Raw genomic sequence first — 12246 nt, forward strand, 5'->3', positions numbered from 1 at the left:
ATGACTGCGCAATTAGCAGTTAAAGTGAAGCAGTGCCAAATTGGAAAAAGTCCTCTGGTCCTTAGGCAGCATAATGGTCCGGGGATGAATTGGTTAACCTTGACAATTGCTTCCTCAAAGGTTGCATAAGCGACCGAGCATGAAGACGCATCAATGTCATCATTCAACTAACCTCCCTTAGGGAAAGAGAGGTGTTGAATTAAGCGGAAGGTGTTAGGCTCCTTCTTAGGAACTACCCCCAGCAGAGTAAAGCGAAAATTCTCAAACGAGGAAGAAGAAAAAGGCCCCACCATGCGCCCTTCCCCTATCTCCTTAAAAAAACCTTTCCCCTACCACCTCCGGAAAACGCTAAACAGATTTCAAATTCTCTACCACAGTGCATCCTTTTCCCAAAAAGGCCGGGAGGGGAAAACCTAACAAAAAACCCTTAACTAGCAAAGGCGCCTTCTCCCTGTTTGGGTACAGGTCCAACCAGGAGCGCATGTTTTCCAGCCTCACTGGCGTGCAGGCTTTTTGGAACAATATCCCGCTGAGACTGATACCCGGACCCCACATTCTTCCTGAAACACTTCACTACCGGATGGGGCCCTCCACAGACTGAGCATTCATGCCTATACTTGCACGCTGTATTAAAACAACATAGATTCTCGTTGAAAGCGAAGCAACAACCCCTGCAATACCCTGGGCTAACTGGGTTAACCGTGTTCTGCTTATTAACCTTCAAATTAAGCCATAGGCCCACATCCTTCATCTCTCACCTCAGGGAAGAATGCACCGCAAGTTTCTGGTGAAAGAACTTAGAACTTAGAAGTACCAGCCCAAACCGACAAAACTTTTATATGCCTCCAACACATGATCCATGTGCTGAAAAAGGCCTACGCTCAGATTAGGGTGCCTCTCAACCAGCACGCTGGCAAAGACACAAAATGCCTGCAACCAGTTATTAAAGGAGCGCGCAATAGGCCTGCGCCTATCCTCCTCCTGCCTATCCTCCCCTTTCTTGTCAGTTTTAAAAATAAAATCCTTAGACCCCTTTCACACTGGGGCGGTTTGCAGGCGTTATTGCGCTAATAATAGCGCCTGCAAACCGACCCGAAAGTGCCGCTACTTTCATTCCAGTGTGAAAGCCCCGAGGGCATTCACACTGGAGCGATGCGCTGGCAGGACGGTAAAAAAAGTCCTGTCAGCAGCATCTTCGGAGCGGTGAAGGAGCGGAGTGTATACCGCTCCTTTACCGCTCCTGCCCATTGAAATCAATGGGACCGCGCGGCTATACCGCCGGCAAAGTGCCTCTGCAGTGGTATTTAACCCTTTCTCGGCCGCTAGCGGGTTGTAAAACCGCCCCGCTAGCGGCCGCATACTGACGGTAAAACGCCGCTAATAATAGCGGCGTTTTACCGCCGACGCCGCCCCCACCCTAGTGTGAAAGGGCTCTAAGACATCATTTCCTTCATACTAGCTTCAGGCACTGACAATCTAACTGACCCCGTGGGCAAGTGTAAATCTGCACTGTGTAGTGTGCTACCTAAATGGCTTGGTGACACAGGAGCAGTGACATTAGAAGTAGGAAAAGAAACAGAGGCAGACCCAGAGGAGAATGCAGCTGTAGCAGCAGGGAAACCTACAAATAGGAATCCTAGCAGCAGAGAGCACAGAAGAAATTGCAGACAGGTAAACCAGGATATCAGGAATAACATTATGCAGCAAAAACTCACCCTGTGCAGCTGGTGCAGGATCTGGTGCTAGAGCACTAGGACCCGGCTGCAGCATGCTGAATAGTGTACCTGGGACCAGGTAACTCTGAGGAGTCAACAGCTGAGGGGAAGCCGCGCCTTTTGCCCGTTGCCCGCAGAGGCGGGCGGCGCCATTCTTCCAGGTCTCTCCACCCGTGGTCTCGTGTTTCTGCCCCTCCTTCTTGCAGGGGACTGCGAGCAGGGTTTCCTCTTCTGCCCAGGGCGACTCCTGGGCTCCACCTCCATGCTGATGACCTCCGCTCCTCCCGCAGGCTCAGACACACCACGCTGGTCCTCCTCCGCCACAGGCAGCTCTAAGCAGTGGCGCAACCAGTCCTCATCCCCTCGACTCTCCGCTCTCTCCAGAAAACCGCGGACCAGTTCTTCCATAACAGGCAAGTGACAAGTGCCGCGCACAGCTCTTTTTCTCTTTTTCCTGGTCGCTGCAGAGGAAGCCATAACCCTTTACACCTTTCACCTATAAACAGGCATCATCAGGAAGGTCCTAAGCCTACAGCACGTGGTATTCCCAGGCGGTCTCCTATCCAAGTACTAACCAGGCCCGACTCTGCTTAGCCTCCTAGATCAGACGAGATAGGGTGCATTCAGGGTGATGTGACCCCACCAGTGGAGCCCTCAACCTTCTTAAACTTGGGCCTTTGGACAAAAAATAACCAATGAAAACCTAAAAAGCCTACAAAACTTGTATTCCCAGGTGCTCTCCAATCCAAGTACTAACCAGGCCCAACCCTACTTAACCTCCGAGATCAGGAACATTCAGGGTGATGTGGTCATAGGCTTCCTGATTACACCTGTGTATGGGTGAAACGCGCAAAGATGGACTGTTTTGAAGTGGAACACTAAAGTGTGGACTTTATACATTGGCAAAGAGATTTCATAATATGTTTACTGTTTATTGCATGATCTTATTTTGTATGTGTTTTTTTGGGTGTAAGATAGAATACTTAGATCACACTTGGATGATTTAAGGCTCGCTAGTGCCGCTCATTTCTATTCCTTTTTTTAAATAGCTACTCAGGCCCAAGCACTGCATCTTGAAGGGGGTAGGGGAGAATGTCACAAGCTCCCTTATTCCTGAAGCACTTCCAAAGACTCTGCCATACATACGGAGTAACAAGGAGTTTAGAAAAGGCGAGTATCGGTAAATGTATATATTATCATTATTATTATACACAATTTATATAGCACCAACAGTTTACGCAGCGCTTTACAATGTTGCTTTGTGGTGTCAGTCAGGAAGGGTGTCGAATTCTGGAGATTGTGTGGAGGATAAGGCGGCAGGATTTAGCCAGTGATTGGATGGGGGGGCTAAAGGAGAGGTCAGAGTCAAGGATTACACCCAGCACCCTGGCATGTGTGGAGGGACCATTGGTTGTGCTGTTGATCTTAATGGTAAACTCATGGGGGGGGGGGACCAGGAAGGAGGAAATATAGCAAGCTCAGTTTTAGAAAGATTGAGTTTGTCATTCAGTAAGTTTGAGATCCGTGAGGAGATCGAGGGGGTGAGTTGAGGAGTGGAGAGATAGATCTGGGTGTTGTCAGCATAGAGGTGGTATTGGTAATGGTATTCAGCCATGGGAGGTTATCAACTGGCCCAGGGAAGAGGTATAGAGCGAGAATAGGAGGGGCCCAAGGACAGAGCCTTGGGGTACCCCAACAGAAAGAGGAAGAGGCGTGGAGGAGATGGAGTTGTAAGTGACACTGAAAGTGCGCTGAGATAGGTAGGAGGAGAACCAGGATAAAGCAGAATCAGGGAGGCCAAGGGAGAGTAGTTTGCTGAGGAGGAGAAGGTAGTCAACTGTGTTGAAGGCAGGAGAGAGGTCTAATGCCGCGTACACACGACCGGATTTTTTGGCAGAAAAGGTCCGACGGAATCATTCCTTCGGACATTCCGATCGTGTGTGGGCTTCATCTGACTTTTTTCTTTCTAAAATTCTGACGGACCTAGAAATAGAACATGTTTCCTATCAGTTCCTATCGGGAAAACCGCTCGTCTGTATGCTACTCCGACGGACCAAAAACAACGCAAGGGCAGCTATTGTCCACTGGCTATTGAACTTCCTGTTTCTAATCCCGTTGTACGTCATCGCGTTCTAAACGATCGGACTTTGGAGTGATCGTGTGTAGGCAAGTCCATTTCAGTGGAACTCCGTCGGAAAGACCGTCGGAGTCTATTCTGATGGAAAGTCCGGTCGTGTGTACACGGCATAAGAGTATGATTATGGAGAATCGGCCATTGGTTTTAGCAGTTAGTAGGTCACTGGTGAGTTTTAGTAGGGCAGTTTCAGTGGAATGTTGTGGATGGAAGCCGCACTGTAGGGGGTCGAGAAGGTTGTTGTCTGTGAGGAAGCGACTCATTCGGTCATGGACAAGGCATTCCATGAGCTTGGAGGCAAATGGGAGCAGGGAGATGGGTCTTAAGTTATTCAAACAGGTGGGGTCTAGTGAGGGTTTTTTTACGTATGGGGTTAACCAGTGCTTGTTTGAGCGGGGAAGGAAAGGTGCCGGAGTCGAGGGAGAGGTTGAAGATGTGGGTTAGGGATTTTAGGATAGAGTGGGAAGGTGGTCGCAGTAATTGTGAGGGGACAGGGTCCAGGGGACAGGTGGTGAGGTGGGCCATGGAGAGGAGTTTATTAACTTTGTCAGTGGTAACTGGGCAGAAGGAGGAGAGTACAGGCATACCCCACTTTTAAGTACACAATGAGGTTTATTTACTAAAGCTGGAAAGTGCAAAATCAGGCTCACTTCTGCATAGAAACCAATGAGCTTCCAGGTTGTATTCCCAAAGCTTAATTGAACAAGCTGGGGTTAGAACCTCATTGGTTTCTATGCAGATGTGAGCCTGATTTTGCACTTTCCAGCTTTAGTAAATAAACCACATTGTGTACTTAAACGTGGGGTATGCCTGTATTGAGTGTGGTGTTGGGTAGGGTTGGAAGGTGAATGCTGGATATCTCCTCGCGAATTGTGTCGATTTTGCTTTTTAAATGGTTGGCAATCTGTTGAGCGGTAAGCAATTTGGTGGGTGGGGGCAGGGGGGGTGAAGAAGGAATTAAGGGTAGAAAAGAGTTGACGAGATTTGGATGAGAGGGTTTTGATGAGAGTGTTGTAGTAGGTTTGTTTAGCAGTGTGGAGGCAGGAGTTGTATTTGAAAAGGGCAGATTTGTAGAGGGTAAAGTCTTGCAGGGATTTAGATTTACGCCATGCTCGCTCAAGAGCATGGCTACGTCTATTGAGGCTTCTGGTGTCGTCTGCTTGCCAGGGTTGTGGCAGATGGGGCCTAGCTCTGCGTGTAGAAAGAGGAGCAAGTACATCTAGGGAGGATAACGACGTGGTGTTGTAGATGGAAGTGGTTAGGTCTGGGCAGGACAGGGGTGCAATTTTTTCGTAAAGGCCATCAATAGCAGAATGAAGAAAGGAAGGGTTGAGGTAGCGAAGGTTTCTGTGGGTAGTGGTTTGTGGGTTGGCAGCATGGGAGGTAGGAGACAAGGAGTGTGAAACAGATAAGGTTGTGGTCAGAGAGAGGAAAAGGGGTGTTAGAGAGGTTGCAGGGAGTGCAGTGATGAGAGAATACGGGCTCGAGAGTATTGCTGTTGAAGTGAGTGTTGGTTTGTCTCCATTGTGTTAGGTTAAAAGAGGAGGTTAGGTTGAGTAGTTGAGAAGTGGTTGCAGTATTAACATTGATTGGAATGTTAAAGTCACCTAGGATGATGGCAGGTACTTCAGAGGAGAGAAAGTAGGGTAGCCATGCAGAGAAGTATATATGTGTGTGGGGGGGGATGAGTGTTTTATGAGAACCTGGGACTTTTCTCTACATGGACAATCTGACCAATTCTATGTAAACCCTAAGGCTGTGCGCACGTGGGCAATTTTTGCTAATGCAATCATGCTACCAAAATCACCCGCAATTAATTGCTAGTGATTAACCATCAATCATCACACGTAGGGAATACTGGAGTGTTGCAATTAATCCCTAATGATAGTCTAATGCTTCAAATGTGTGGAGTTGATTGCTAGTACAAGTAACAATCGTAATAGCAAAAACAGCTGCATGCACTTCCCATAAATACTCGATTATAAGGTCAGTTGTGGTAGATGGCCGATTAGTAATATACACCACCCAAATCAGGGCACATCCATAACTACTCGGTTATAAGATCGGTCGTAGTAGATGGCCGATTAGTGATATACACCGCCCAAATCAGCAAATCAGAAGCCTGTACAAACCAATGACAAGCTGACACTGCCCACATTTATTTGAGCATAGAGTGATTACCTGCGGTTAGGGACGAATGTGCGCCCCCATACACAGACAGTTCAAATCCAGGGCAGCATACGGAATCACCTGGTCGAACACCTATTACAGAAATACACTGATCTGGGCAGTGTATGGCCTTGATCGACTGTGTACGTGAGCCCATAGACTGGGCTTTTTTCCCTCCGGCACTAATTAATCCCAGTGCCTCTGTTTTAGTATACTTTAACCCTTGGCCTAACATATGTTAAAACTTAAGTGAAAGAAAAAAATTCTTACCACGTGTGTGAAGTTTAAAGGTTTTAAATGGGAGTTGCTGATCTGGCGTGACCTTATTTCACTAAATTGCACAAGAAGATTGGGAAGAGCCAGTTATGTGAGACAGAACTGGAGGAGGGATTTTATTTCCTGTTTTGGTAGAAACTAAAGCGTTAGGATTGTATTTATAGCCGGCCTGGCAGGTACACAACATTAATATACACAATAGGACAGAATGTGATCAAGTTAAAAAGCATTACTCAGTGCAGGCACAGCTTTTTCTGCTGATCGCTGTTTTTTTTTTTTCTCTCTCTCTCCTCTCTCTGTACGACCTTTCATTTTATTCTGTTCATTGCTCTGTCTCCTCCACAGTATCACTTACACACAGCAGTCATAAAAAACAGCCAAGCAGAGTACAATCTTTGTTTATGATCAAGGGCATTTCAGCAATACACGATGCCCCAATTGTAGAATTCTTTTGAGCTTTTCTTAGGTGGGGGCAAGCGAATATTGAAAAATAAAAAAGACAAATTTTACACATTTATATAATGTCAACATATTGCAGCGTTCTATGAAATAATATTAAACACATCACCCCTTGCCCCTAAGGAGCTTACTATCTAATATTACCACTGCAGTCAAAGCTTACGTAGGGCAAATCAAAATCCAGTCTAATGATAGGCTGGGCATACAAATGCACAAAGGAGCAACATACAGGCTCTATAGCAGTGGTCTCCAAACTGCAGCCCGGGGGCCAGATGCGGCCCTTTGCTTGCCTTTATCCGGACCCTGTGGGCACTATTCCTCCCACTGACACCAGTGAGGGGGCACTATTCCTCCCATTGACATTAACAATGTGGCATGATTCCTTCTACTGACACCAACAGTAGGGCACTATTCCTCCCACTGACACCAAGAGTGGGGCACTATTCCCCCCACTGACACCAAGAGTGGGGCACTATACCTCCCACTGACACCAAGAGTGGGGCACTATACCTCCCACTGACACCAATGATGGGGTATTGTTACTGACACCAGAACATTTTAACACTGGCCACAGTCCAGCCCCTCTAAAGTCTGAAGGACAGTAAACTGGCCCATTGTTAGAAAGGTTGGAGACCCCTGCTCTATAGTGATAGTGACCGCAGTTGGATTCGGATCCATAACTCCAAGGCTGTGAGATAACACAGCTATACCCTAAAGCTAGCCATACAGCGCCTTGCAAAAGTATTCACCCCCTTGGCTTTTTACCTATTTTGTTATATTACGGCCTTTAGTTCAATGTTATATATATATGTGATGGATCAGAACACAATAGTCTAAGTTGGTGAAGTAATAAAGAGGAAATAAAAGACTGATAATTGGCATGTGCGTATGTATCATCCCCTTTGTTATGAAGCCCATAAAAAGCTCTGGTGCAACCAATTACCTTCAGGAGTCACATAATTAGTGAAATGATGTCCCCTTGTATGCAATCTAAGTGTCACATGATCTGTCATTACATATATATTACATATACACACCTTTTTGAAAGGCCCCAGAGGCTGCAACACCTAAGCAAGAGGCACCACTAACCAAATACTGCCATGAAGACCAAGGCACTCTCCAAACAAGTAAGGGACAATGTTGTTGAGAAGTACAAGTCAGGGTTAGGTTATAAAAAAATATCCAAATCTTTTATGATCCCTAGGAGCACCATCAAATCTATCATAACCAAATGGAAAGAACATGCCACAACAGCAAACCTGCCAAGAGACGGCCGCACACCAAACCTCACGGACCTGGCAAGGAGGGCATTAGTCCGAGAGGCAGCACAGAAAGAAAGCCATTACTTTCAGCAAAAAAAAAATGGCACGTTTTGTGTTTGTGAAAAGGCATGTGGGAGACTCCAAAAATATATGGAGAAAGGTGCTCTGGTCTGATGAGACTAAAATTTAACTTTTTGGTCATCAAAGAAAACGCTATGTCTGGCGCAAACCCAACACATCACATCACCCAAAGAGCACCATCTCCACAGTGAAACATGGTGGTGGAAGCATCATGCTGTGGGGATGTTTTTCAGCAGTCAGGACTGGGAAACTGGTCAGAGTTGAGGGAAAGATGGATGGTGCTAAATACAGGGATATTCTTGAGCAAAACCTGTACCACTCTGCGTGTGATTTGAGGCTAGGACGGAGGTTCACCTTCCAGCAGGACAATGACCCCAAACACACTGCAAAAGCAACACTTGAGTGGTTTGAGAGGAAACATGTAAATGTTTTGAAATGTCCTAGTCAAAGCCCAGACCTCAATCCAATAGAAAATCTGTGGTCAGACTAAAAGATTGCTGTTCACAAGCGCAAACCATCCAACTTTAAGGAGCTTGAGCAGTTTCGCAAGGAGGAATGGTCAAAATTCCCAGTGGTAAGATGTGGCAAGCTCATAGAGACTTATCCAAAGCGACTTGGAGCTGTGATAGCCGCAAAAGGTGGCTCTACAAAGTACTGACTTTAGGGGGGTGAATAGTTATGCACATTGATTTTTTCTGTTATTTTGTCCTATTTGTTGTTTGCTTCACAAAAAAAAAAAAAAAACATCTTCAAAGTTGTGGGCATGTTCTGTAAATTAAATGATGCAAATCCTCAAACAATCCATGTTAATTCCAGGTTGTGAGGCAACAAAACACAAAAAATGCCAGGGGGGTGAATACTTTTGCAAGGCAGTGTATATGTATAGATTCCTCTAATCCAGCCTGCAGGCTGAACAAAAGAAATCTAACAGATTCATCCATACACTAATAGCACGGGTGGACTATTGCCCCGCAGGGCAGCAGTATTCAAAATACCCAATCAATATCTGATTGGATGCAGGAGCTGTTTTGCCAAAACATTTCAGATAGGCTCCTTAGAAAAAATTAGGAGGAGCTTACCATCTAATATTACCACTGCAGTCAGACCCCTGCTGTGAGCCGCATGCAATGATGGTGTGAACCCAGGCTTAAGTCAGTGTGCATAGACCCTTAAGCTGGCCATATATGTATAGATTCCTCTAATCCAGCCTGCGGGCTGAACAAAAGAAATCTAACAGATTCATCCATCCACTGCCAGCACGGATCGAGAATTCCCCATGCAGGGTTGCAGTATTCAGAATACCCAAACAGTGCCTGCATCTAATTGGATGCAGGAGCTGTTTGGCCAAAAAGTCATATCGCTTCTCGGCCTTTTGGCTAAGATCAAGTGTAGTATCTGTTCTTATCAGTTGCCAGAGGAGGCGATGTTGTACCGACCATAGAGGGAAGGGCACATGCAAATCCAATGGTGTGATTGGACCTGGACAGACAGATAAGGAAAAGTCAGCGTCTGGATACCCATGGGGGCTCCAGCGGGCCGACCCAACCTGTCTAGAAGGGACCTCCTGGTGAGGATGGGTGCTGCACATGGGTCTGGCTGGAGGGTCGGGTCCCTGGCCTTCTGGCCTAGATTGGGGTAGCTCTAGCTACGGACAGTTATTCGTGAGAGAACGCTTACTCCTCCTTTGGGAGGTGGGAAATGGTTAGTATCTACCCAAATTGTAATTGGTGGAGCCTGATGGTAAAGGGCTCTCACCAAGCTGCCTTAACTTCATGCCTTTCTGCCAGGAGCGGGGGCTGCTGTGGTCTGGGCTGTTGGTCAGGGTTGGGTTTGAAAGCCTATGGAGTATGTGCCCCTGGAGTGGTAGTCCTGGGGTGGCAAAAAATCACTGTGAGTGGCAGTCACTTTGATTTGAGGCACCACGGTCACTGCACCATAAAACACGCTTTCTTAAGCACCTGCCTCTTGGGCCGGGCCTTTTGGCTGGGACCAGAGGAATTTTTTATTCCTGGCCGGAGGGCCTGGTCATTGTATTACACAATGGCCACTTTTTTCACTCTCCTCTTCACTATCCCTTCCCAGATTCTTTTATTTATTTTATTTAATTGATGCCTATGTTTGTCACTTTTTGTCTTTTTATGTTTGTACACAGTTTGTTGCACTGTGTGATGAGTAGGGATGCGGGTCCTCGGTCCAGCAATGAAAGTCTTGGGAGGGGGTGGACATGGCCTTTTGGCTTAGTTCGCCCTCTCTCATGGGGTCTCCCTTTGGGGGAGCCTCACCTAGTACTTGGGTGAGTTCTTTTTCGGCAGGCCCTCCAGAGAATGGGGTCCGCCTGGTTTCGGCCAGATGGACCACTATAAGTACCCTTGTCCCCGTCTGGAGCCTAATGCCCCGGGGGAATCAGGGAATTGCCACGTCTGTGTACCCGTTGCACTTTTTTGTGTTCACTCTTTATGTGTGTGCACATTTTTTTGGCACCGGGTGAAGTTTTTTGGGTGTGTTATTCACGCCATGGGCTTTCAATAAAAGAAAAAAAGTTTTTTTTATTCTACCCACTCTATTTCCTAGTCTCCTGCTGCCACAGTCCCAGGCTGCACCTAGGGGATCGCTGCATCCACACTCCCCCCTCAGCAATCAGGAAGCTCTCCTCCCTTTTTCCAGACTTTTCTTGTTTTTATCTACCTGCTCTCTTTGGCCATTTCGGCCACTCTACAGTGATCCATTGCTCTCAGTTACTACCTCTGGGCAAGTGAGTATAGAACAACATATATATGTTTCGTTTTTTGCCTTGATCTGTTTTTTGCTACTGGGTGGGTGGATGGAGGAACACTGTGAGGGCGTGACTTTCCGTTGAAGATATGTTTTTTTATTTTAGATCACCACACTTAAATTAAATGCCGATCTGAATATCCCTGAAGAAGGAGGTGTGTCTCCGTAATGCGTAGGAAACATTTATGCATTGTTACAGCTATATATTTATACCTTGTATGAAGAGTCTTCCATGACTTTTCTGGAACACTGTGCATTTGAGAGCCACTTTGTATAGAGATTTTTCCATATGTATGTATCAATTTTACATGTTCTTTTGTATAGTATTTAATAAAATTTGTATTTTTTATAATATTGTTTGCTCTACGAGTCCATGCCTTTAAGGTCCTGCCCATAAGGGGAAACCACATACATATTCTAGTTTGGGATGTTGGCTGGCCCTTACAGCAGATTTATTATCAACCTCCATTCCTTTGATATAGTTAGTCAGGTTGAAAAAAGACACATCCATCTAGTTCAACATAAAAAAAATACAATCCCATATACGCAATCCTTCACCCCCAGTTGATCCAGAGGAAGCAGCATCTTGGGAAAGCACGTTTTTGCAAGCACTTTTTGGCATCTTTTCGCTCTACATTAAACAAATGCGCCAAAGTAGCTTTGTGAACCTTTTTGAGCATTGAGCTTTGCACATTTTTTACCATTCTAACACACATCTCCTTGCCCTGTTTGGGATTTGCGCATATTAATGGTATGCTAAGATGAGAATGCAACCCCAATGGCACTGGTCTAAATGGGCCCTAAACGGATGGTACTGGTGTGAACAAGCCCATAGCCAGAAATTCTGAACCAATGATCCTAGGGGCCAATAACTGTCCTCATATTGATTTCTAGCTGTACTTTTTATGTAAATATGATTTTTATTTTAGTTATAACAGATAAAGGTAAAGAAAAAGATATACAGTATATACATTAGTCTGTATAACAATGTTTGTTATAATACAATATGTGCAAACAGAACATTGTCTACACTCTTTTATCCTGACATTTTGTTATAGCTATAATGACAATATTCATCAAACACATTGCCAGCTTAAAAAAAGCAATTATAACCAAGGCAGTAATTATCACTTCAAACGTCAACATAATAAACTGAGATACCAGACTGCCCATATAAATGGTCTTAAAGAGTTTAATCAACAAAAGCTCACCATACAGGTTACAATCTGACTGTACAATCTTCTTCAAATATGCTAAAACTAAATCTATACTGTACTGTGGTGAGCTTTAGCCAGGGCTCACTATTGCACTGGTGAGTTCACTGTGTTGTGACCACTGAAATGAATGTTTTTTTGTAACGAGGACCACGTGATCTGTC

The 12246-nt window shown here is 45.6% G+C and overlaps 2 pseudogenes; one reads left to right on the forward strand and one right to left on the reverse strand.

The window, feature by feature from the left end:
• Nucleotides 1–2241: 2241 nt before the first annotated feature.
• LOC141101967 (5S ribosomal RNA) lies at nt 2242–2360 on the reverse strand (annotated as a pseudogene).
• A 7092-nt stretch (nt 2361–9452) lies between these two features.
• Nucleotides 9453–9562, forward strand: LOC141101855 (U2 spliceosomal RNA; annotated as a pseudogene).
• Nucleotides 9563–12246: the final 2684 nt, after the last annotated feature.

This window comes from Aquarana catesbeiana, linkage group LG06 (assembly GCF_042186555.1).
Source record: "Aquarana catesbeiana isolate 2022-GZ linkage group LG06, ASM4218655v1, whole genome shotgun sequence".
In the NCBI taxonomy this organism is placed as follows: domain Eukaryota; kingdom Metazoa; phylum Chordata; class Amphibia; order Anura; family Ranidae; genus Aquarana; species Aquarana catesbeiana.